This window comes from Numida meleagris, chromosome 1 (assembly GCF_002078875.1).
Source record: "Numida meleagris isolate 19003 breed g44 Domestic line chromosome 1, NumMel1.0, whole genome shotgun sequence".
Taxonomy (NCBI): domain Eukaryota; kingdom Metazoa; phylum Chordata; class Aves; order Galliformes; family Numididae; genus Numida; species Numida meleagris.
The window spans coordinates 16,465,013-16,491,316 of record NC_034409.1 but is presented as its reverse complement, the minus strand read 5'-3'; the positions used below and the strand labels follow the sequence as shown (position 1 = coordinate 16,491,316).

Below are 26,304 nucleotides of genomic sequence, written 5' to 3'. Positions count from 1 at the left end.
CAGCAGGTTATTCTGAAGGAGTTCTTCTCCCAGTTTGTATATATATATGGTATTGCCTTGATCCAAGTGCAAAACCTTGAGCTTTCCTTCGTTGAACCTCATTAGGTTCAAAAGGGCCCACCTTTCAAGTTTATCAAGGTCCTTCTGGACAGCATTTCTTCCTTCTGCTGCATCAACCACACCACTCAGCTTGGTGTCATCAGCAAATTTGTTGAGAGTGCACTCAATCCCATCATCTACGTCATTGATAAAGATGTTAAAGAGTACCAGACCCATGATGGACCCCTGGGGAACACCGCTCGTTACCAGCCTCCACCTGGACATAGAGCCATTAACACTGAGCCATTTAGCAGGGGAGGGACACTTTCTTAGACCTGTCTCTTCTGACCTATGTACCTGTAGAATCCCTTCTTGCTGCTTTTAACACCCCTCATGAGGTTCAGTTCCATCTGTGTATTGGCTTTCCTAATCCTGTCTGCATGTCGGGACAGAACCCCTGTATTTTTTCCCAGGTGACACGGCCTTGCTTCCACTGTCTGTTCTTGCCCTTCTTTACCTCAGTCTGACCAGCAGGTCCTTTCCAAACCATGCTGGTTTCCTGCCTTCCCTGTCTGCTTTCTTATTCTGAGGGATGGAGAGCACTTGTGCTCTCAGAAAGGCATCCATAAAGAGTAGCCAACTTTGTTCCACTCCTTTGTCTTTAGGGACTTCTCATTCAACAATTCCTTAAACAACCTGAAGTTCACTCTCTTGAAGTTCAGTGTCCTTCCTCCACTCTTTGCCAGGTCCACATTCCTTGAGATCACAAAAACTCAACCAGGGTGAGTTGCTACAACCAAGAGAAAAATACTTACAGACTGTTTCAAAAATTGTGGTTCCTCTCCAGCTCCAGTCACAAATCAGACTAACACCATTTGATGCTAAAGTTCTCCGTATTTTTAACTGGTTTGCATTCATCTACAGGACAAGTGCATGCATCTGTAAGAAAGTGGTAGTATTCAGTGATCAAACACTCCCTTACATGAGAACCGTACAGGCGGCAAAGTGGTGGTTTATATGCAATAGGAGAGCATTGCCCTGTACTGTACAGTTCTTATTTCTGTCTCTTGCAGAACTTTTTATCCCTAGCCATCAGTGAGTAGTAAGAACAAGCAGGAGGCAGAGCTGACCCTTCTCTGCTCTATAGCTGCAATGAAATGGCAGGAATAAGATGAAAGGAAACAAAAAGATCATTCCTGAAAGGTCCAAAGATTCTGATGAAGTTATTGACTGCTACTATCAACTCCTGTTAATATCAGCTACAAGTGAGAGTGCAGGGAGAGACCTGAGCCTTTACAAAACCCTAACAAAACAATAGGAAATATTTCCTAGGAAGACAACATACTTGTAAAAAGGCAAATAGCATGCAGGATGGAAAAGGACATGATATTTTGAGAACAATAATGCCATTGTAAGAGACACTAATAAATATCATTAAGTTGATAGGTGTGAAATGAAACATATTCAGGACTCACAATAGTAGTTTATTTATACATACAATATAAGAGGTGTGTCCCAATGGAAGATCACTAATTATTAATAAACTCTAGCTGATTCTGTCTACAACATCCAAAATCCAAGGGCACTAATTAATTTAGATCAAAACAAAAAATATTCTTTCTTGTGTGAAGCAGGTATAAAGTGATAAAGGATGTGATTCACCTCTCTCCTGTCATCAGCTCTTCCCACACCAGATTCTGATGAGTGCACTGCATGCACTGAAAAAAGAGTCATGTTCAATAGGTCTCTAGGGCAGATAATGCAGATGAATTTTACACGTAACTATGAGTTGCCACACAATATCTTTTCCATGACATTCTCCAGTATGCATCTTTAAACTTTAGTACACATCACTTGTTGCATATTTGAGATGTGGAGAAATTCACTGCAATCTTTTAAAAGTGAGAGTGCTGCAGGAAAGAATCCAGCTGTGGGGCTCAGTCATGTCTTCATTAAATAATTCTTATGACAATTTATTTGACAATAATTCACTGCACTAATAGAGGTAAGGAAAGTATCAGAGCCTTTCTTCTCTGTGTCTCTCATCTTTATCACTCAAGACAGTCTTACTTCTATGAATAGAATAGTATTTGGATTAAGACCTCATTGAAGACCACAGTGAGCTCAGTTTGCTAGAATGGAACAGAAGAAAATGCACTTGTAAATAGATCAGTTTCTAAGAAGGCCTCAGGTTACTTCCCCTTTCTGTTGAACTAGAGAGTGTCACAAAATAAGTCAACTTTACCCAGCTGGTTGGGTTTCACAGGCCCTGTAAATGACATGCTGCAACCCTTTGACTATAAGGGACCCATAGCAAGATGTCAGTCCTTGCTAGTGACTCAGATGAATTTCAGTCCTCTCAATATTTGCAATGAGATGTGTTAGCAAGCTAACATGATGGATTACTTTGAGTCTGGCAAGTAGATGATGGTCTAAAACTGTTGCCTGCTCTTGAAAAATGAAATACAAGTTCTTTATCTAGAGAACTCTTTAGTTTAAATCTTATACCAATATTAGTTGTGATGACTCCTTATCAAACCTCCCACTGGCTACAAATAAATCTGTGATTTCAGCAGACTGTGTATGCCTTCCTACAGCCAGTATTCTGGATGGAATCCACTTGTAATTGCTGAATGTTTTGGTTATCTTGTGTTTCTAATTCTTACCAGCTTGAGAAAGCTTAAAAACAAGATATTCCATATTTAGAGATATATAATGTGACTCATGTGGGAGCAACAACCAGGAATTGGTATATAATGATAATTTTAGTCATTTGGGATTATTTATTGTGTGAAGAATCCTAGCCAAATAATCCTACTATTTTAAGATAGATTAATCTCAACTACTTTTGCTACCTACTACTTATCCATTTTCTATATCTCTCAACTTACCATTGTCTAGTGGTTAAGTAGGCTCTTGTATAATCAGTGGAGATAAGATGGATAACCTTGAGGAAGAATATCTAAGAAATTTCATACCTGAATTTATAGAGGAAATGAGACTGCAGTAGAGTGTCTAATTTCTCACTCCTCCTCCTCAAAAGAACAGAGGAAGAAAATATGAGGCTCAATGAGATAAAGACAGGGAAATCACAAACCAGTTACTGTCATGAGAAAAACAGACTCAGCATAGACTGAATAAAGCAATGTATTGCCTACTGATAATGGACTATAACAGTGATAAACTAAAAACAAACTAAAAAAATCTTCCCTCATCCCCCCCACCCCTTCCCCCAAGTAGTGCAGAGGAATGGGGAGTTGCAAACAGTTTGTAATGCTTGGTCTTTTCTGCTCCTTTGTGGGGGGAGATTTAACAACAAAGAGCTCAACAGACTCTGGTAGATCTTATCGCTATGAGGCCTCCGGAGTCTGGAGACAGGGCTAAGGTGTAAACAGAATACTCCTTTAGTATGCACAGCTAATGTGGTCACATCTGGGACAGTTAAGGAACCCTTTGTTTGTTATCTATGTTGTTGTGAAGAACTTAAGGATAATTAACCGTGAGTGGATTTACTGCTTACGAGTGAAGGATATATAAGATGTGTGTAAAACACAATAAAGAGAACTTACTATTCTGATGCCACACTTACTGAGAATTCTCTAACGGGACAAGCACCGACACTCCTTCATCTGCACTTTCTTCCCGTTCTCCAGTATGGGGTCCCTCTCACAGGATGCCGAGCTTCCCAAACTGATCCTCCATGGATTTCTCAGAGACTTCAGTTCTTCAGCTGCTCTATTATGTGTACACACCATGGGATCCATCCTTCAGGAATGAACTGCTCCAGCATGGATCTCCCATGGGCAGCAGCTCCTGCAGACGCTCCTGCACCACCGCAGGCTGCTCCCCATGGGCTGCAGCTCTGGCCCAGGCCTTGATCCTACAGAGACTTTCCATGATCTGTACCTCCTTCAGGCCACATCCACTACTGTACCATGGGCTTCTCCATGGCTGCACATGGAGATCTGCTCCATGTGGGGTCCATGGGCTGCAGGTGGACAGCCTGCTCCACTGTGGTCCTCTTCTAGGCTGCAGGGAACTTCTGCTCCTCACCTGGAACACCTCCTTCTGCAGTGACCTTAGTGTCTGCAGGGCTGCTTCTTTAACCTGTTCTCACTCCCCTCTCCCATCTATTGTTGAGTTTTTCCATTTCTTAAATCTGCTCTCCCAGAGTCACAACCAGCAACAACTCATTGCCTCAGCTCTGACCAGTTGTGGGTACTTTTTGGAGCCATCTGGAGCTGGCTCTGATTTGACATAGGGCAGCTGCATGGGTTCTGCTCAGAGGCCAATTCTGCAGCCCCTCACCCGTTAACAAAACTTCCCTACATAAGCCCAGTATGCAAATCTGCTAATATATATCAATTCTTCTAATATATTCTTTCCTTTTATATCTATACTTTTTTTTTTTTTGCAAGAGCAGCATATAACAAAAAGGTTAACATGTTAAGAATATTAAATAGTAAGCTGTCTTTTCTTAAAGCTATGTAACAGCACCAAAACTTGTCAAGAGTAATAAAAAACCCTCTTCTTACAGGTTATCATGGTCCTGGTACCATTTTTTTTTTTTTTTTCAGATTGAAAAATGATAATCAGTTACGGAAACTACTTGAAACTCTTCCTTCCTTCATACAAATGTAAGTCCTTTCATCTTTCATTTTACCAAAGGGATTTGGGAATGTACTACCAAACACACATTATGATTTTACTATTTTAGTTTTCCCCTGAATTAAAGGCACTAAAAATATGTATTATTTTAAAGTCAGTATCTCATACTTACAATTATTTAATCATTTTACTTAGATACATGATTAATTATAAAATTTTCTCTGAATCCATGACTCCCTTAGTCTCTTCCAAACAGCTACTCTGTGTTCTCTTTGGAGTTGGTGGAGAAAAATAGGGTTTTTGTCTCTTGTGATTCATCAAATCTATTTAAAATGCCAATGTTAGTAAGGGATGTATCATTTCCATAGTCTGTTGACTATATTAACTAGGTTGGCTCATTCAGATAGAGATGTCTGAATTACAGATGCTTTTGGTGTTTGTTACAAAAATAGCAAACCATCACCTAATGTGTGTATTTGGCATATTGAACCCAGATATAGCCAAAGACCTTATTTTTCTGATAGTATTACACAGTAAGATTCACAGGTAGATTGCACAGTAAGTAAATCACTGTTCTACAGCCTCAGAAAATATTGTAAGCTCTTGTAAATTATGTATATCTAAACCACTAGTATTTTTGTTTTTTTTAACAACATTTTTAAAATCAACATTTTTATCTTTGACCTGATGCTTTCATTTACCTTCTCTCTTAGAAAAATATCCTTCACATTGTTCTTCCCAAAAGTCAAAAGCTCAAACTAAATGGAGTTGCTGAGTTCTCCAGGTGCCAAATAAAATTTGTTCCAGCCCTTGATTTGATCATATTGTGTTCACTGAATCTTTTCATTTTCATCCTCTTTGGTTCAAGTCTTTTTGTTTTTGGTTATTTGTTCATTCTATCTCTCTATCTTTACATCACCTTTTTGACTTTTTGTTTTTTTTTCTCTGATTCCATCTTTGATATCAACTCAGAGATTCATAGTTTTCCTCACTATTTCTTCTGTATTTGAAGTATATACGATTACTTCCCCAATTTTAAAATATCTCCCCAGATCACAGATATTCCCATAGTAATTTCTTAATTTAAATTCAATTTTGGAAATTTCTGTTCATCTACTTTACTTTATAAAATAATTTATTTTGTACAGTTACAGAAGAAAGGGTCTATGGATATGTGTAGCAGATGAGACTGCGGATGTTATCTACTGGCATAAACAAGATGATGGATACTACAGTATATTCTAACATTTAAATTAAAAAAAAAAACTCATTCAAGCAACCAGAGAGGCTAAGAATGTATTTGCCTACTGGTATCTCCTGTAATCATGATCTCACTTTGTGCTTTATCATTTTACCCCTTTTCTATCACCATCCCCCTTTTTGCATCTCTGTCCTTTTCAACTTTATACCCTTCAGACTTTGTGTGTTGAAGCTAACTTTAATGTTCTGTACTAACCTTATTAGGGTCTATCATATTTTAAGTATTATTTCATAAGAGGTTCCTGATAACCATTAACCAAAATGATATAGAACGACATGACTGAATACGAGTTTCTCATCAGGAGTATTTTATAACATAGGCAGTAAACAGGAAAAAAAAAACAGAGCTTGAAAATAACAGCTTCAGCAAGCAGATGGTTTAAACCATTGAAACAGATTTACAACATTATGAAAATATTAGAATTAACAGAAGTTGAAAATACTAAATTAATAACATTAGACTATTTGTTTAAAATATATTATCATTAACACATAAACACTGTTATTAATCTATTCATCAAATTAAGAATAGCAAAAATAAAAATTGCCTCCCAGTAGATCAGTAGATATTCTCTACAAAGTTCAGAATTTCTATAATATGAACTTGCAATACCTCAGTATTTCATATCATAGAATCTGGGTGCAGAGATCATAAGAATTTATGAACAGATTCTTTAATATATAGCACTTACTCATATATTTCATGTGAGGAATAGATGAGACAGAATGATACAAATCATCATGAGCTATGTTATGACAATACCGAAGTATACTGTTGTTGCTGATATTTTGTTAAAACTTCAGAAAGACCTATGGAATTTTGTAATTCCCTGAGTACCCGATGTGCTTTTTCTACCTAATGATTGATGTATGTTTCTAAAATCTAATGCAGGTCAAATAAAATATTCTTACACGGTCAGTTAAGGATTGACATTATCTGAATTTTTTGTAAAAATTGAGAAACTGACATATTTCATATTAATTTGTCTGATGATCTGTTATTCCACAATTTGGAAAGCATCACATTATTTTTAATCATATTAAAATGATATTGTCAATTGTTTACAATCATAAAAAAAAACATATTTTCTATTAATGAGACATGCTTGTCATTTAGGGCTTAATTTATTGCTGCTTTGTTCTTCTTTTACAGTACTACAGCTAAAATGAAATGAAATTAAAAGGACACTTAGCTTCAGCACAGTTCTCAAATATGTGCCTAAATTTCAGAAGTTATGTAAATGTCATGCTGAATCAGAACATTTATTCTCATAGGCTACTTAAAATCAAAGGTGTTCTTTAAAAATTTCTGTTTTTAAAATAGTTAACAAAAGTAGAAGCAATGTGTATTACTGGATGCTGTCATAAGTAGTTAATATCTATTGCAAGCTTGAGAAAATCACTGCACATTCCTGCCGTCTTCCTTGTCCACTTGCAAATAACTGAAGCACGTTGTACTGCTGATGAGATGTCTGAGAATATTGAGAATATTGTTACATGTAGAAAAAAAGTATCATATTTAGTACTTCTGCTTCAACAATGGTTTTCTGAAAGTAAAAACAAATCTTTGTGTAAGAACTTGTAAGTTTGGCAATTTGCAGCACAACAAAAAAGGTCAAGGAGTGAACCACTGGTGAATATTCCATGTTATTACAAATGCGGCACAAGAGCATCAGGCTACCCTGATGAAACAATACCACCTTTAAGAGTGAAAGAATTTAAATGAATTCTTAGTTCACTACTAATTTTTTATATCTTCATTGACTATTTTACACTTTCCTATATTTATTTCTGGCCTTCTTCCTCTGATATAGCTTAGTCCTGGCTCTGGATTTTGTATATATATAGATACATATGCACACAGACTCATAACCATGATTCATTCTACCAGGTGATGATATTCTTTGTTATGGAAACTAAACAGTCTACTATTTTGAGAACAATTGGCATTTGAATGTTAGCAACCTGAAAAGATAATCATGCATTTTGTAATTCAGTGCTTCTGTACAAAGTGGACCCCCACTAGAGATCAGAAACAAAGAGATGTCTGACTAGGAATACAATTTAAAATAATCATGGATTCAGGCTATATTGATGCCAAGGTGTCAGTCAGACTGACCAGCTGCTTTGCTAATCTAGCAATCTAGATACAAAAGCATTTAAACAATTATAATCTCCAAACAAAAAATTAACAACAAAGGATTAATGTGGAATTAATCAATATATATGCATTTCAATTAGTCAGATTTTTTCTAATTCAATATAACTAGGAAGGCCTGAGGCTTTTGTTTTACACCACTCTGGTGGAGATTAGGAACTCCAAAAACGTTCATCTGAAAGCTGCCCTTTATTTTAAGAACAATTTTAACTGAAACTTGTCTGCATTCCGTGCATAGAATTCCATGGCACATATGAGAAGCGATTCTCACTATCAAAAGAACATAAATGGCAGAAATTAATTTATTCACCAAGCCTTAGTCTGTTACACATGAATGGTCAGTCACCTACACATATGAAAGTGATTTACCTGAGGTTCTGAGGACCTGCATCAATTCTTCCATCCACTGAGTAGTAGGTTATATCAATGTCAATGACACATTTGTATTAGGTAAATGTTGAGTTGAAACCAGCTGACAAAAATAAATGAAGTAATTTATTTAGAGGGATTTAGAAGGATTTAGAAAAAAAATTGGTAAAGAAAACAGACACGTAAAGCAGAAAAAAATGGGAAATAAGCTCATTACATGCCAGTATCTGAGGAAGAGTTGCATAGTTCAAAGTTGACAAGAAATATTTTGTGTAATATAATACATATGTTGAGTTGTAGAATCGTAGAATCAGTTCCTCTGCCTAGGGATGGATGTTGAGCTAACTGAGGGCTTATGGATAAGGGATAAAGAAAATACTAGTAGGAGTGACATTGAAGTGAGTGTCTGCTATAAACTGACTTCCAATCAATATCACACTACCGTCAGCCCGCTCTGATAGAGTTTTGAGACTGAGGGGAGGCCGCATGTCAGCCTACAGCTTCCTCACATTTGGAGTGGAGGGGCAACACCAATCACTCCTCTCTGGTGAGAGGACAGCAACAGGACCTGAGGGAGCAGCAGGGAGCTGTATCAGTGAAGGGTCAGGTAGGGTATTTGGAAAAGGTTCTTCCTCAAGAAGGATTCTTCCTCAGAAGATACTGAAACAGGCTCCCCAGGGAAGTAGTCATGACACCAAGCATGCCAGAGTTCAAGAAGCATTTGGACACTGTTCTCAGAAATATGGTTTGATTTTGGAGTGGTCCTGTGTGGAGCCAGGAGCTGAACTTGATGATTCTTGTGGGCTCCCTCCAATTCCAATCCCCTCTATGATTATATAAGCTTACTCAACACCCTGGGTGCATCTTAACTGGGCCCATAGACTTGCATCTTCTCATCTTGCTAAAGTGATTCTTAACTTTATATTCCTCTAATATGGGCAGTTTTGACTCCTAAAAGTCAAACAACAGCATCAAGTACCTTAGAGCCTGAGGGCATACTTTAACATTAAACACCTTAAGAATAAAAATGTCCCTTTTAGAAATAAGGAGAAAAAAATTCCATGAAGAAAACAAGCTGGTGCACAGATTGTGTTTATTCTGTGTGATTATACTCTGCCATGTGAGAGCCATCACAGCAGTTAAAGAAGGTGTAAAAAACCACATCCAAAATGAATTTGTGCTTTAAAAGTATGAAAATAAATGCAACTAGTACAATTACTGGACTCGTTGCACATCATCCTTATTTTGGCATGAATCTCTATAACTACTTTATGCAAAACAAAGATAATGACAGAGTTGGCAGAACCTAAATCATAGAATTGCTTGGGTTGGAAGGAACCTTGAAGATCATCTAGCTCCAACACCACCTCCAGTCACTGTATCAGGCTGCCCATGGCCCCATCCAATCTGGCCTTGAACACCTTCAGGGATGGAGCATCCACAACATCTCTGGGCAACCTGTTCCACTGCCTTACCACACTCTGAGTAAAAATTTTCTCCTAATATCTAATCTAAATGTCCCCTCTGTTAGTTTAAAACTGATCTCCCTTATCTTCTCACTATCTGCCCACGTAAAAAGTCTGTTTCCCTTCTGTTTTCAAGTTCCCTTGAAGGAAGGCCACAGTGAGGTATCCCCAGAGCCTTCTCTTCTCCAGACTATACTACCTCAGCTCCAAAAGCCTTTCACTGTAGGAGAGGTGCTCCAACGCTCTGATTATCTTTGTGATCCTATTCTGGGCTCTCTCCAACAGCTCTCATGACTGGGCTGAGGGCCCCAGTCCTGGACACAGTATTACAGGTGGGGTATCACAAGGGCAGAGCAGAGAGGGAAAATCTCCCTTGCCCTGCTGGCCACCCATCTGTTGATGGAGCCTAGGATACAGTTGGTCTTAATGGCTGCAGGCATTCACTGCTAGCTCATCTCCAGCTTTTTGTCCCCCAGAACCTCCAAGGCCTTCTCTACAGGGCCACTCTCAATGAGTTCTCCCAGTCTGTACACATATCTGGGATTGCCCTGACCTAAGTACAACAACTTGCACTTGGCCTCATTGAATCTCATTAGGTTTACATGGGATCACTTCTCAAGCTTGTCCAGGTTCCTTTTGATGGCATCCCTTCTTTCTGTTGTATCAGCTGTACCACTCAGCTTTGTGTCCTCAGCAAACTTGCTGATGATGCATTTGATCCTACTATGTCCTTGATAAAGATGTTAAAGAGCATCAGTCCTGAGACGGACACCTGGGGGACAGTACTCGTCACCAGCCTGCACCTAGACACAAAATAGACAGACTGGAGTGCCATTCTGTTTTTCAATACATAAATTTGGCTCTACTGATAATGAAAAAGTAGACTTTTCACTCCATTCACAATTATCTAATTTCCGAATAGATTAAATATGTCAAAAGGGTGGGGATAAGACTGATAAATTAACCTAAGTCTACTATAATTTGGATACAATTTTTATCTTCCAGCATCATCCCCGTGCATATTCTTTCTCATTGGTTTTGTTAAAAAGCTTCTCCAGCATTCTCAAAGTTGACTTAGTTTGGTGCTTAACACATAAACATTATTTTTCAGGATTTAATAATGTAATTAGAATAGTTTTCATAATTATTTACAGAAAAAATATACAAGAGCTGCCAAAAAAGTAATGCCTTCTATTTTATTATGTTATTCCGCAACATCAGGGGCAGATGTTGGTAGTAGAGGTTGAACCTTCCCAATAATATTCCATTACATTTTGTTGCCATGTGACAGGTGGCAGCAGAGGGGGAAGTCTGACAAAATGGCATCTGACATGGAAGTGAGCATGAAGCAAAAGTGTGTAAGCAGTTCTTCCATGCAGAAAAGAAATTGTATCCATTGACATTCATCAACATTTGCTGAATGTTTATTAAGCCCAAAGAGTGGATGTGAGCGAAGTGCGGTGGTGGGTGGTGCATTTCAGCAGTGGTGACAGCAACATGAAAGACAAGCCATGTTCCAGATTCCCATGACAGGTGTCTCACTACTAAATGAAGAGCATCTTGATCACCTCATCCACTTGCATTGGCAGATTACAAATAGGGAACTGTGTATGGAGTTGAATATTGGTTTCAATGAGTTAGAAATGATGGTGGAATCCCTGGAATGTTGCAAAGTTTGTTCCAGGTGCATCCCACAAATGCTCACACAGGAACAGAAAGAATACCATATGCAAGTTTGTCAGGACATATTGAACCAATACGAGGCTAAAGATGTCCATTTCCTGGAATGTATCATTACTGGTGTTGAAAAACGGTGTCACCACTAGGAGTCAGAGTCAAAACAGCAGTCCACGGACTGGGGACACATGAATTGCCCATCGAAGAAAAGGATTAAGATACAGCCCTCATTGGTTAAAGTGATGTGCCCTGACTTTTGGGAAAGGAAATGGGTGATCCTCCTGGATTTCCTGAAACCTGGACAAACAATAACTCAAACTGCTGTATCGTGAGGCTGACTAAGCCGAAGGCTCCAATTTGCATAACCAGGCCAGGTAAGAAAACAGCCTTTCTCTTGCAACACTGTAACACCAGGCCCCATAGCAGTTTAAAGACCCTGGAGCACACTGCCAATCTTGATTGGACTGTCCTACCATGCCCACCGTATAGTCCAGATTTGGCACCTTCTGACTTCCATTCTTCAGACCCATGAAAGATGGTTTATCTGGGAAACATTTTCCAAGCCACTGTGTCATCACAGAAGCTGTGAAACTGTGGGTTACCTCCACTGGTGCAGATATTTGCAAGCATGGCATGCAGATTCTTGTTCACCGCTGGCAAAAATGTGTGGCTAATTGCGGTGACTACATTGAAAAATAGCGTTTTGTAGTTGAGAATTTGTCCTATCAAATAGTGTTATTGTGCTCTTTGTATCTGTTATAGTTTCTGTGTAAATAAATAGGAGGCATTTAGTGACCCATGAATTTTTAAGCCAGAGGCGACAAAATGTTTTGCCTCTGGCTTAAATATAAATATATACATATATATCTTTTTTGGTATACAGTAGAGAATGCTGTTTTTTCATAAACAGAAATGTCTTGAAGGAATGTGAAATTGATATTTTTTAACAAAGTCAGTGTCAAAGGGAAACCTTCTGAATTTCTCATTCTTATCAGTAATGTGAAAGATTTTCATTTCACTGCTGTCAAAATACTTTGTTTCACAGCTATTATTTCATATCCATTTAATAGTACGAGTATGTCTGCTAATTCTTCAAAATCATTTCAGTCATCTAAATTGATCAATTTGTTGCAAATTTCATTACATTAAAAAATGCCTAAAATAGATCTGTTTGTTCTAATTTGGAACAAAAGGAGATACAAATGCTGAAGTTCTAGTGTCTTGCTCTATTTATGATTGATTAATGCCTATAAGTTTTTCAGAAAAAAAAAACATATTTCCAACTTTTCTCATCTTGAAGCATGGAGAGATGCAGCCTTACCATCATTCTCATTTCACTCTTTCCTATACCCAAATTCCATATTTGCTGTTATACCAAAAAGGCCTAGTATTCAGCTTTAGGACCTGTCTACCTGTCTAAGGTTTTAGTAAGGTATGTATGCCTGTGGGCTTTCTAAACAGTTGTTTCCCAGTGAACTATACTTAAATACAGTTTGCTGGAGAGAGACTAACACCATTCCTTTGGCCATTAAAAACAGGGGTTTTGATATCATTCCAGGAAACCTTGCCACTGACAGATTGATAATAGTTCTGGGAATATAGTTCAGCTCCAGTACATTGGGCTTCCCAATACTATAATGAAATTCCTGGAAGTGCCTTTTTCAGACAGAAGTACTTAATGGAATGGCATAGAAACGGGAAAATGAAAGTAACTCAGCTGAAATAAATGTGTTTTTGCAGGTGCCTCAAAGTTCAGGGACACAATACTGAAAATGCATCTGATCTGTCTTTGTGTCTGTAGCTTTTCTTCTAAATGCAAAAATGTATCTGAAAATGAAGGCATTGCAGACTCATCCATCAGTCACAGAAATATTCAAGTCAGTAACTCGGGTTTTCTGTATAGATTAATTTAACATCATTTGAGCATCCACACCTCAAAGTCTTATGTAATGTATCCTCACAATGAATAAAGTTAAAATAATTCAGCTTCTGCGGACCTAAATCAGAATGAGGTACTAAGCACTTGTCCCTCATTAAAGCAAGGATGTATTCACTGTTCATAGCACCTGTCATTTTTGCTGAAGTCCCATTCACGTTGTAGTTGTGATCTGAGTCCTGTCAAGATCTGGTCTAGGACAACTACTATACATACAGCTACCACTATGCATTCCAGGCAAGGCTTGAGCCCTCAGATCTGTGGAAAGTGTCTTCACACTTCTAGATGAGACATCCTAACAGCGCTTTCAAGATGAATAGTTTCACCATGTTGGCAAAGTATCTGCTCCTAGCTGAAATAAATTTTCAAAGAACAATTCTGAAAAAATTGTGGTCAGAGAGACATGCTCACAGATGGAGAGAAAGGATGCTGTATGCAGTTTGTTGCTGCAGTAAGGTAGGATGCACTGAGAAATATTAAGCAAAGTGTTATACAGAAGACTGAGGAATAAACAGCTTTCAGTTTGTCCTCAAGAGTATCCTTAAGAGGGTTCAACGCACGAAGTTAAATTCGGAAGAGGTGTCAAGAGCGGTAAAGAGAAGCCTGGCAGTAGCTATTTGTCTCAGAAAATATACCTCTACTTGGAAGAGGTGTCCAGAAAAAGATTGATACTTTTATTTTCCTGTTCAGGGAGCAGGAAATCTGATGAGATGGGCAGGCTTACACATGAGGCAAATGAGAAGAGCTATGTCAGTTAGCTAGGTGCTTATAGTTTGTGTTCTTTTAATTCAAATTGCAAAAATAAATTGTACCTACTTTCCTATCCTGTCATCTAACAATATAGTCAACACTGTCTTATACTTTCATACCATTTGAATTTTAAAATCTTTGTATTTTGCTTTTTTTATTACATGTAACTTCTTTAATGATTATGTCTAAGGTTCAGTATGTAAAAGTAATATAGATGCATCTGTATCATTCTGGAGGGGATAGGGTGCCAGGAGCATTTACTGAGAACATGCAAACAGTTTTGGCAAACTAAGACCAACAAGTAATTCAGTAACAGAGAGGTAGGGAGCAAAATCCAGGTTGATTGCAACATATATCTCTGGTCAACGATAAGTGCAGAACTGGATATTTCTTGGAAAGGTCATTTGTGAAATGCTATGGAGTGCTTGTGTTTATCAGCTCTTTGAAAATAATCACACATCTCCCTTTTCCTACAAAATGTCGTCAACCTTGCCTACTTAATAATCACAGAATCATACAATGGCTTAGGTTGAAGGGATCTCAAAGACCATCTAGTTCCTATCCCCCTGCTGTGGGCAGGGTTGCCATCCGCCAGATCAGGCTGCCCAGGGCCCCGTCCAACCTGGCCCCATCCCCTCTAGGGATGGGGCATCCACAGCTCCACTGGACAGCCTGTTCCACCACTTCATCACTCTCTGAGTAAAATATTTCCCCTAAAAACTAATCTAAATCTCCCCTCTTTTAGTTTAAAGCTGTTCCTCCTTGTCCTATTGTTATCAGACCATGACAAAAGTCTGTCTCTCTCCTGCTCATAAGGTCCTTTTAAGTATTGGAAGGCCATAATAAGGACTCCTCAGAGCCTTCTTTTCTCCAGGCTGAACAAACCCAGTTCCCTCAGCCTGTCTTCTTAGAAGTGCTTCAATCCTCAGATCATCTGTAATAATATCACATCAGTTCATAATTAATAATTTTGCAGTCATCATAGCTGCATGAAATTTTTTGTTTGTTTTCTAATGGAATTATAAACACAAGTCCAAAATCTACTGGGAAATTTTGGGGGGCAAATTAAACATGAATAACATCTCCCATAGTACTTTACATGTGTCTCAACTGTTTCCATAATTCTAGCTCTAGGTGCAGTTTTGATGGCTTCTGGTAGATACGTTTTTACTGGGCTTTAAAGTTCACTGTAGTAAAAGTCTGATTAAACTAGTTTGCTTTTTAAAAAGTGAAGTAAATGTTTTCATGCCTATTCTGTTATTTTAAATAGCCAGAGGAACCCTTAATAGATGCACTAATGTCTTTAAAAATCATGATTGTAGAGGTAAAGGAATGTTCATGAATAGATAATTAAATTTAGAGACTATAGTTATTTTAATTATATTTACTCTGATAATTAGAGACATTGGGATTTGTATCCATTTATTGAAAGCTTGACAGGTTTTACCTCAGAGCAATTTATAATTAAGATCATATATTAACTTCTTGCTTGAGGTAATAAATATTCCTAGGTTATTTAACATGGAAAGCAAAGTCTGTTATTCAGCTGAAAGTAGGCAGAGCATATTCTCAAGGAATAATTTTGAATAGGACAGTCTTCCCTCTCTCCATTCCCACCCCCCTGATAAACATAAGGTTTAAAAGAAAAAGAATCTTTGTTTAAAATCTTGAGTTGGAGGGACAGAGAATTAAAGAAAAATTCTTCAGTCTACTATTTTGGTCGAAATTAATATTACTTTTTCTTTTCTATATATGTTTCTAGAAGCTCAAAACCTTCTAGAATGTATAGGCAAGTTAATAATTTCATCAGGGGAAAAAATATATTAAAGTGACTGCAGCTACTTCATGGTTTTCTAGTAGTACAGTGGTTTCCAGCTCTTTCTGTTTGTTTCCCAAAGTGCATGCATTGGTGCATCTTTAGCATTTCAGCTGAGCAGCTGATCTTGTCACCTTGGAAGATAAATCCTTAATTCCTGTGAAGTATTTCCCTTGAGTTTCCCTGTTGCCTCAGTGGTCCCTGGATCATTGACATAAGATTCTAAATGAATCTCAGGGCAGTAGGTTGAGGGCCTCCACTAGTGCTCTGTCTCTCTAACCTAGCTATGCCATCTCACACCTTATCATGGACAGACTTGGTATTACCCCTCTCCCTCTTCAAACCTAGTTTAAAGCCCTACTAATGATCCCAGTTAGCTTTTCCCCAAGGATCCTCCTCTGCCTTTGAGGGAGTTGAAACCCATCTGGTAACTGTGAGCCTGGTGCCATGTAGGCCATTCTGTTGTTAAAAAAAAAAAAAAAAAAAAAAAAAAAAAACAACCAACTAACGTTTTGATATTGGCACCAGGCTAATCCATACAGATTGGACCCTTTCATTTCATTCAGTGTCCCTCCCCAGTACAGGAAGCAGAGAAGATGACCTGTATCCTTGATTCCTTCAGCAGACATCCTGAGGTTCAGAATTCCCTTTTGATGGCCTTCAGCAATGTGTAGCTGCTTCATCAACCCTCATGTAGAAAAGCAGGAATGAGTAATTGTCCTTACCAGGTTGCGTCCTCTACCTGAGCCCCAGGGAGGTAGCAGACTTCTCTAAAAGAATAATTCTCTAAGAAAGAGAGTGCTTGTCTAAGAAGAGGTTGGACATTTTGCTGGACATTTGCCCAGAAGTATACTGGGAGAAAAAGTAATGAGACACTGGAACAGGTTGCCCAGAGAAGTTTGGTGCCCTATCTCTGGAGGTATTCAAGTCCAGGTTGGATGGGATCCTGGGCAGCCTGATCTAGTGGATGACATCCCTACCTGTGGCCTGGAAGTTGGAACTAGATGATCTTTAAGGTCCCCTCCAACTTAATTCATTCTATGATTCTATGAAAATCTTTGCTCACATCCAAAAAGACTGCATCCACTGGCTTCCTTTGATCAACTATATGATAATCTTGTCATAATAGGTAATTAAATTGGGTAAATAGGACTTTTCCCTCATTAACCTGCATTGGCTGTGATCAACCACTGTGCCATCTTTCAGGCCTTTTTCAATAAATCCCAGAATACTCTTCTCCATAATTTTAATGGGCACAGAAGTGAGATGTACAGGCCTGAAATTATCAGTGTTTGGCAATTGTATTTTGTTTGTTGGGTGGTTTGTTTTGTTTTAATTTTCCTAGTGCTATTTTAGAATAAAATTCCTGTACTGGGCTTACATGACAAGGTTTTGTTAGTGGGTGAGGGGCTGCAGGGTTGGCCTCTGTGAAGAACAGCAACTGCATGTGATTTGGACCCATAATGGAGCACTTGCTGAAGAAGTGAAGTCTGTGGAAAAACCATGTAGGATCAGTCTGAGAAGGAATGCCTCCCATGAGAGGGACTCTTTGCTGAAGCAAGGGAAGAGAGTGAAGATGAAGGAGTAGCGGAGACAAAGTGTAATGACCAGACAGCTGCTAAAATTCCTTGTTCTCCCACACTATTCAGAGGAGATGAGCTAGAAAATTGTGGGTGGGGAAAGGTGTTTTTAGTTTGCTTTTAGTTTCCCACTGTTGTAATTCGTTATCAGTAGGCAATAAACTGCTTTAATCAGCCTATGCTGAGAGTATTTTTTGCCCATTACAATAACTGCTGAGTGATCTCCCTGTCCTTATCTCAAACCAAGAGCTTTTTCATCATATTTTCTCCACCTTTTCTTCTGAGGAGGGGGATAAGAAAGTAGTATAGCAGAGCTCATCTGCCCACAACTCCACATCTCAAATATTACCATGTTCTTGTTCAATATCCCATGCATTCTTTCATCATTCATGATAGTCATAGGATGCATAGAAAAATGCAGAGATCCTAGTAGGAATGAGTTTTTCTTTATCAAACCAGTTTCACATGGTACAGGTCAACTATCTGCACGGATATGACATCAGACTATAATCATCCTAGAGCATGAGTAGATGCCTGGCTTCTGTGAACCAACAATGTAGCTGTTGTAAATTCAAGTTTCAGTGATAAAAATCAGGGATTTAACCCACTGAACTTCATCACAGTATTGATATCATGCGACTAAGATAGCTAACATTCCATATACTCAATCTGAAAAACTAGAATGAAAAGTATTCCACTGACTTTGTGTTTTGTTGTGTTTTAAATATTAAAAATCCTTGATATTTCTGAAGTCTAAGAATGACTGATTACAAGTGGCCTTGTAAGTAAGACCTTTCTACAAGCAACTGTTTGAATTTGTGAGGCAGGCCTGTAATACACAATTCCACTGTTCTGCTTGAATTTCTCTGTTGCAAATGTAGATATACATAAGGAATCAACAGTTTGGTAGTAGCTGTTCACAGATGTTGACATGTGCACACAATATGAACATTAAAAACTTAACGAATGGCAGCAATCATGAAATACCATCTTTACATTTTTAGTAGCTGTCCTTGAATGATATTTTTATGCTGTGTTCTCACCAGAGTCCTTTTCAGTTGATTGCTTTCCCCCTGCCCCAGTGTACTCCATAATATATATATGTACTACTGAGAGATAAAATGGTGATATAAACACTTATATGCATACTCTTGGATAGAGTAGTGCTTTGGGTATACAAATATGCCATTCTAGCACAGATTTGAGGCTAATTAAATATCAGCCATGTTATAAAACATTCTCAGGATCATTCTGCTTTTAAGTGTTATCAAGACTTTTTAGAGCTCTCAAAGTGGCACTAAACAGAGGAATGCACACATTTAAGAACTATTCTCTTTTTCTCATTTTCTACTGAAGTCTCTTGGTTATTTCATTTTTTGAAAAAAAAAAGAAGACTGCAATGAATATTCCTTCTTTGAACATAATTTGTCCAGCTTTCATTAGCAAATTCAACTAGGATAAAAGCAGGAGAGTGATGCACAAGTACTAGAAAAAAAAGTAGTTTTTAAAGCTGTTTATTAGTATTTCAGAAAAATCTTGCAGATCTTCATATTTCAGCATTGTGCAAGAAAGTATTCTGCTAAGACTAATGAATCATTCCATAAAGTACGTAGAGTGGAGCTTATATCTTGCTGACAATGCACATGCGTGAGTTCTTTAAAACTATTATTTTCATAGAAGATGAGTGTATTGCTTAATACTGCCCTTCATTATGTATTCACTTAATAAAAACAATAAACATTACATGTTAATACAAGGCAATAAATATTTAACACTAACTTTCAATTGTATTGTTCCCTCATGATTTTACCAGTGGGAGTAATGCCTGAGAGTATATATGCAGATGATATGATCAGTTAGGAGTGTAAGAGTGTAAAAGAGTACCACTTCTGAATGAGAATAAAGTTTTAATATGTATCTATATGTTAAGGAACAACAACAACAACAAAAAAATAGAATTGTTTAGTAAGAGGCATTTTAAAAGCATGTATCTTCAATAGCAGTTTTGAAGCAGAATTCAGATTATTATGAAAGCATTATATTCACTTTTTACTTCTTGCTTTTATACTTCTGCCCTGTTTTTTAGTACCCTGAATACTTATCCTTTTTTCTTGTAGCTAATAAAGATACGGGAAATTATTTTCCATTACAAGTTACAGTGTTTGTGAGAGCATGAAGGCAGTCTTCTAAAAGAACTACAGATCATCAGAGTTAATCATGTAGAACAGTTAATATTTTACATGATATTGATATGATAAAGGGAATAGAACTCAATAGAATTTTCATTAATTGTATTACATCATTTATATGTCAAGCTATACTAAATTTCCAAAACATAAAAAATGTGAAATATTCTCAATATGAATAATGATCTATGACATACCACTACAATCAGTGCTGCTTCCCTCTTTGTCATCCTGCTTCTCATTAGGATGAAACACTGTTCAGTTTTGATATTTCTTCCAATACACTTTGCTATTTGGGTTTTATAGAACCTAAAATAATAAAGTAAGTAAAACCCCAATACAACTCAGTGATACTGTATAACTTCATACCATTCCTCTGGCACTTTGTTTAAGAAGAATTCCCTTTAGTTCTGTATGTGTAAGTATTTCTCATTAGAGATATGGAATGTAAAGTCAATGGTAGAAAAGGATAAGTGGGTTGGGGGAGGGTTTGCTTTTCTCTCTCTCTCTCTCTCTCTCTCTTGTTTTTTTTTTTTTCTCTTAAAGCAGCTATTAGCAAAAGGGTTGCTATTAATGAAAAAACTGACCATGTTCATCTCAGTATTTCCACTCTCTATAGACCATTTGAAAATATGTAAAATCATTTCCATTTTTTAGCGTATGTATCAAACACACTGTGATATATTCATTTGCAGAAATTTACCTACTTCATATGCGTATGTTCACGGGTTTGCAGAATTGTAATTTTCTATCATTACATTATGGGAGTATTTGTATGCCGTAGTCAGGTTGAAGATGAAGACTGACAGAATACTTGAGTCACACATTGCAGAATGATATCTGTTTCAGTCTTTCTCCAGTAAGAAGACAGTTCAACTTAGCACCACCATAAACTTCACAACACAACAAATCAGGACCTTCACCAGGTACTGCAAAACCAAGATCAAGCTTAGGTGAAGAACCTTTTGCAGGGATGACGATTTTTTGTAAGATGTAATGCTGGAGAGATATTATTTGCTTCACCTTGACAAGAATTAGTACGTCTGATATTAAATGCATGATAAGTGTGATAGAATTTCTGTACTTTTAGAACCTCTTCACTGACTTGACTGATACACTACACTTGTGTAGGCAGAAAAAAGAGGTGAAGCTCTTCCATGGACAATTACTCCGCTTTTCATGCTATAGTAGCTGTGTTATTCCATACTATTTAAACATTCTCAGGAAGTTGTCGTTTTGCTTGTTAAAAAATAGTCGGCCTCATCACTTTTAAGCCAATCACAATGAAATTTATTTATGGTCATTAAGACATTAATTCTTAAGTTGGCCTGGATAGATATAAGTATTGTTGCAACTGCTTAGCTGTTGAAGAAATTGTGCCTTAAAGGCAAACACCCTGAACTGCAGAGATTTTACTACTGAATTACATTACTTCCTAAAACCAATAGAAATTTTAATTGCAACTTCAAAAGTTAGGCCATAAATGAGTTACCTAAGGCTATAGAAGAAGTCATTATTTGAGACAGAGTTAGAGTATCTTTACTCACAAGATGGTAAAATCTTATTATATACAAATAACATATGGCTCACATTCAGTATTTCCATCAGGAAATCTCAAAGTACTGAAAAAAGTGACTGTTATTTTTTGCAACCTGTAAATGATGAAAAAGAAAATAAGAAACATTGAGTCGTACATCTTAGCTCACCCACTTGACCAAGGACGGACTACAGGTCCCTTAAATCCTGTGACTACTATGAAATACTGAAACACCTTCAAAGAAACTCAGTCACAGTAAGTGGTGAAGTGATGACAGCAAGCAGGTTTCTGCAGTGGTTCTCTTCATATTATGTATTTCCATTCTCGCAGTGTTTGGAATGACTTAAAAATTACTGTAAATCCTTATTAAATGTTTCCTTGTTAATCTATCACAATACTTTAAACATTTCCCTAATACAGTCATATCCTATTAGTAACCATCTACCCTCATTAATTCAATAGAAACAATGATTTATCGTATTGACAGTGTGTTTATCAAATTAGTGGAAATGATTAATGGTAGTGTAATTCAATGGAAGCAGCGACTCAGATGTTGTTTAGATATTCTACCCTTGTAAGGGAATGTATTGTTCAACATCATATTTTTCATTACTTGACAATGAGACAGCCCAAATGTCAACATTTCCTGCAGATGTCCGTAATCAAAACATGGTGGTTGTTCTTTTGATACGGTGTAACTTATTTTATAATATAGACGGAAGAAAAGTTCAACAAAATGTAAAGAACTTCACCAATTAAAATGCTCCTTTTTGTCCCTGAGGATTTTAAAAGATTTTCAGTGTCTGTTCAAGGATAGAGGCAATGTCTTGGATAAGAACAGAAGAGCAATGAAGCAGTTCTATTCAGCTACAGAATCATTTGCTCCATTTTCAAGGGAGGTGTAGTGAAAAGCCTGTAGGCACATATTTGTTTAGCAGTTATATTTGGTGAGATAGAGAATTTTTCCCTTGAATTCAACTTTAGCTAGGTCACTCAAGCATAGCTATTTTGCTCTATCAGTGAATATTCTCTTCAACTGAAATCTGAGATGTTCTTTCCTTTCAAATACATTATAAAAATTTCAGAAAGTATAGTAATAATATTTAATGGTTTCTTACCAGTTTCCTGAGAAGAAATTAACTAAACCTCATCTGTATCCTGGCATTAGGCATTTAATGATAATTAAACCATGCTGGCATCCCATAATTAAAACTTGCTAGCATACCACCGCGAGAAGTAAGTCAACATATAAACTTAAGAGATTAACTTGATGTTAATGTAAAGAAAAAAATAATGTGTATGAAACCATTTAGAAATTACTAAATAAGGTAAGTTAAACACAAAAGCAATATGAAAATTATAATTGAAAATAAAACACAAACGGTAAATATAAGTTAAACAAAACAAAAATAAAAAACAAAACAGAACCACTGTCCTTTTCATTTTTCCTAGTTTTTCTCAATTTTTTCACTGTTACATAAAGGACAGATTCTGCTCTATTTGACCCCATCTTGTGATAGTTTTGGTAGGAAACACTGATGACTGTAGCATCAGTTCTTACTTATTATTCTGCCAGGCTGGCTTGAAAGCAAAGTTGCTTGCAGCTGCATTTTTATGCTTTCAATGGAAAACTTTGTGAACATGCTCACATTTTTATCTTCCTTTAAGCAACACATTTACCTCCGACCTTTATAAATTTTAATTGCATATGAGCACCCAAAGCTTTCTTCCAAAAAAGAGCAGACAGAAATTTGCAAGAATAGTAAAAGTAAGCATGATGTCTAGAAAACACCTGCTGCTTACCGTTTTGTAGTTCCCAGTTACTATTCTGGGTTGCTTACTGCTATCTGCTTCTCAGTTCATTGAAAAGTCAAGGGAATTAGATTTCTCAGATTTGTCCAGACCAAGTCAATGTAGCATATGTCTTGTCCCATGGGCCCTTTGTCTCTGGAAAGGACTCATTTTGCCTGTATTTAGAAAACTGAGCAATACAAATTTCTATCCGGACATCTAAACTGAATCTGAATCAAAAATAGAGGTTTAGTAAGTCTATCTAGTGATGGATAAGGCAAAACTTTGTAGACTAAGACAGTGTTAAAGTACATTGCTCTTGGGACTTCATTAAAAGTTGTGATCTCAAGGGATATTTTGCAAATTACAGAGTCCTTTAAACATGCACAGAAAGATTCCAAAATATAATCTTTCTGGGTATGGATGATATATAATTATAGTAAGTGTCATCGTTTTGTGATTTTCGGTTATTGGTATTCCACATCATAACATCATGTAGTGAATGTACCTGGTTCTCAGAAGAGATGGACTACTACATTCCCCACAGTACTTTGCTCCTCTGTTAACATTTTCCAGCCGGAGGGAAAAGATAAAAGCTCACAGTATAAAAGCTTGCAGATCACGAGACCTCATCCCTTTTTCCGCCGTCTCTCATCTTGGCAGCACCTCGCTCTCCAGCCGTCTTATTGTCGGTAGTAGAGTAAGGCCTACCTTGATTTTGGGACATTCTCTCTCTCTGTATTGGATTTATCAGCTTAAATTGTAATTATATTGTATTATAGTGTGTTGTTTTACATTCCGATATCTTATTTAGTAAATTAGTTTGTTTCTCCTCAGATTGTTGCCGCTGTTCTTTGCTCTCAGGGCCATCTCCTTACCCTTTTCCCCTTTTCCCTTTTCCCGCGGCGTGGGCCCGTGGATCCCCCGTCCCCTTCGTCACGGAACTGGGCCGAACGCCCGTAAACTGTTGACAGTAAGCAGGATTATATCAGGCTGGCATCCAGTCACTAGTGGGATTCCACAGCGGAGAGGCAGTGCTGAGCTCTGCTCTCTGTGACAGTGACAGGGCCCAAGGGAACGGCATGGAGCTGTGTCAGGGGAGGGTTGGAGGGGTTAGGGAAAGGTTCTGCACCAGAGGGCGATGGGTGTGGAACAGGCTGCCCAGGGCAGTGCGCATGGCCCCAAGCTGCCCGAGTTCAAGAAACATTTGGACAACGTACTCAGACATATGGCCTGATTTTTGGGTGGTCCAGTGTAGAACCAGAAGTTGAATGTGGGTTCTATGATTCTATGATTCTACATTTTCTGCAAGCAGGCCCAAAACATCACTTCTTTCCCTTCTTTACAAGTGCCATTTTTTGGACAATATCTCATATTCTGATATATCAAGGACTTTTAAGATATGTAACTATATGCATAACTCTTTGCGTGGTATAATGAAAAGTTCATCATGTTATATTTATGATTTTGGTATCCTATAACTAGATATTTCTGTCACTGACCTGTGATTTTCATAGTTCATCCTGAATCAGATTAGTCTTTTCTGAAATACCAGATGGTATTATATAAAACTTTGACAGAACAATTCAGTCTGTTACAAGACAGTGTGTTACTGATTTCCCCTTATAAAAAAAAAGTGTTTTACAATGTGTAAATTCAATTCTTTAAGCAATTCTGTTAAAAATTCATTGCACAGCTAAATTTTAAAATTTTACGATTTTATTAAATACTTCTTATGCTCTTTTTGTGAGCGACATTCCATCTTCTGTAGGGATTTTTCCCACTCAAATTTGACCTTTAAACAGTTCTGTACATCTAATATTACATAAACAAAAGTCTGCTCAAAGGGTAAGACAATGAATCTTGATGCTACTTCCTTCAGAAATCAGCACATTTCTTTTTGAATCTGTAAAAGGCACTATAGAGGTGTATAAGAAATAATGAAGCACAGTATTCTACTACTATACGCCTCTGTTGGTATCTACCTTGGGACCTCATTAGTATGTGACTTTTGCAGTCAGTGGATGCCCGTCTCAGAATGTTATAACTATCTGAAAAACTAAGTAAAAGTGAGTGCTGAATATTGTTCTCTTTTTCTTGTTCTTGTCAGTGGCAACAGAGCTAAATTCAAGTTGGTCCTTGCTGATCCCCAGTCAGTAGGATTAAAAAACCTTCTAAAAATAACTTAGATGCATAGACAAAAGGAACCTAATACCTTTTGACTTTGTCACGGTATTATCTAAGGGTCTGTGTCTGTGACAAGGGGGACAGGCCCGAAAGAAAAAAAAAAAAAACGAGAAAAGAGGAAGGAAAAAAAAAAAAATTGCCGACGAGTAGGGGCCGGCCCCCGGGAGGTCCGGCGGCTAAAGCGGCAGAGAAGCCGTGGAGCCGCAACCTGGGAAAACAAAGGGAAGAGGGGGACTCGTAGGCGGATCTAACACAAAAAACAGCAGCACCAATCTGAGGAGGAACAACTAATTTTACTAAATATATCAAAATGAGGCTAGTAGAATTATAATAGAGGGTTTACAGGCTGAAAATCTTACACAGTAAACTGCAGGAGGACCACGTGCTTTCTCCACCAGGCAGGAAGGAACAGACCCCGCGTCTCCCACGCGGCATCACCCCCTCCCCTCCAACGCAAAGACCCCTGGGGAGTGCACCTCCTCCCCTCCCCCTCAGAGGGCCACACCAAAAAAGGTAGTTTGCAGTAACCAGGGAATTAACACTTTAACTGCCCGTACCTTACATGATGTAATGATGTGGAATACCGACAACAAAAATCACAAAACCATAACAGACTTACATCCACTCAGTGCCAATTCTCATAGCACTTACTAGGCATAACTGCATGGACAAGAAGAATAAGATAGTACATGATTAGAAGAAATTTCCAAATTTACTCAGTGTAAAACATGACTGGAATAAGCTCCTCCTGCGTAGCCACAGTCTCAAATAGAAAGCAAAAACTAAAGTGTGGGAGAAATATAAATTATGAACTCATAGAATAGAATCAGGTCAGAAGGATCTTTTGGAGGTCTCTAGTCCAGCTTTTCTTCTTCATTCTCTATGGCCTCCTCTGTAGCCTACCATTATGTAGCCATAGACATCTTCAGCCTTCTCCATGTTAA

General features: G+C 37.6%; 1 long non-coding RNA gene across 1 annotated transcript; it reads right to left on the bottom strand.

Moving 5' to 3' along the window:
* Nucleotides 7,030–25,757, bottom strand: LOC110392437. Its single transcript, XR_002434367.1, has 3 exons — nucleotides 25,720–25,757; nucleotides 8,435–8,537; nucleotides 7,030–7,454 (listed from the first exon to the last, which is right to left on the bottom strand). It is a non-coding gene; the product is annotated as an uncharacterized LOC110392437 (long non-coding RNA).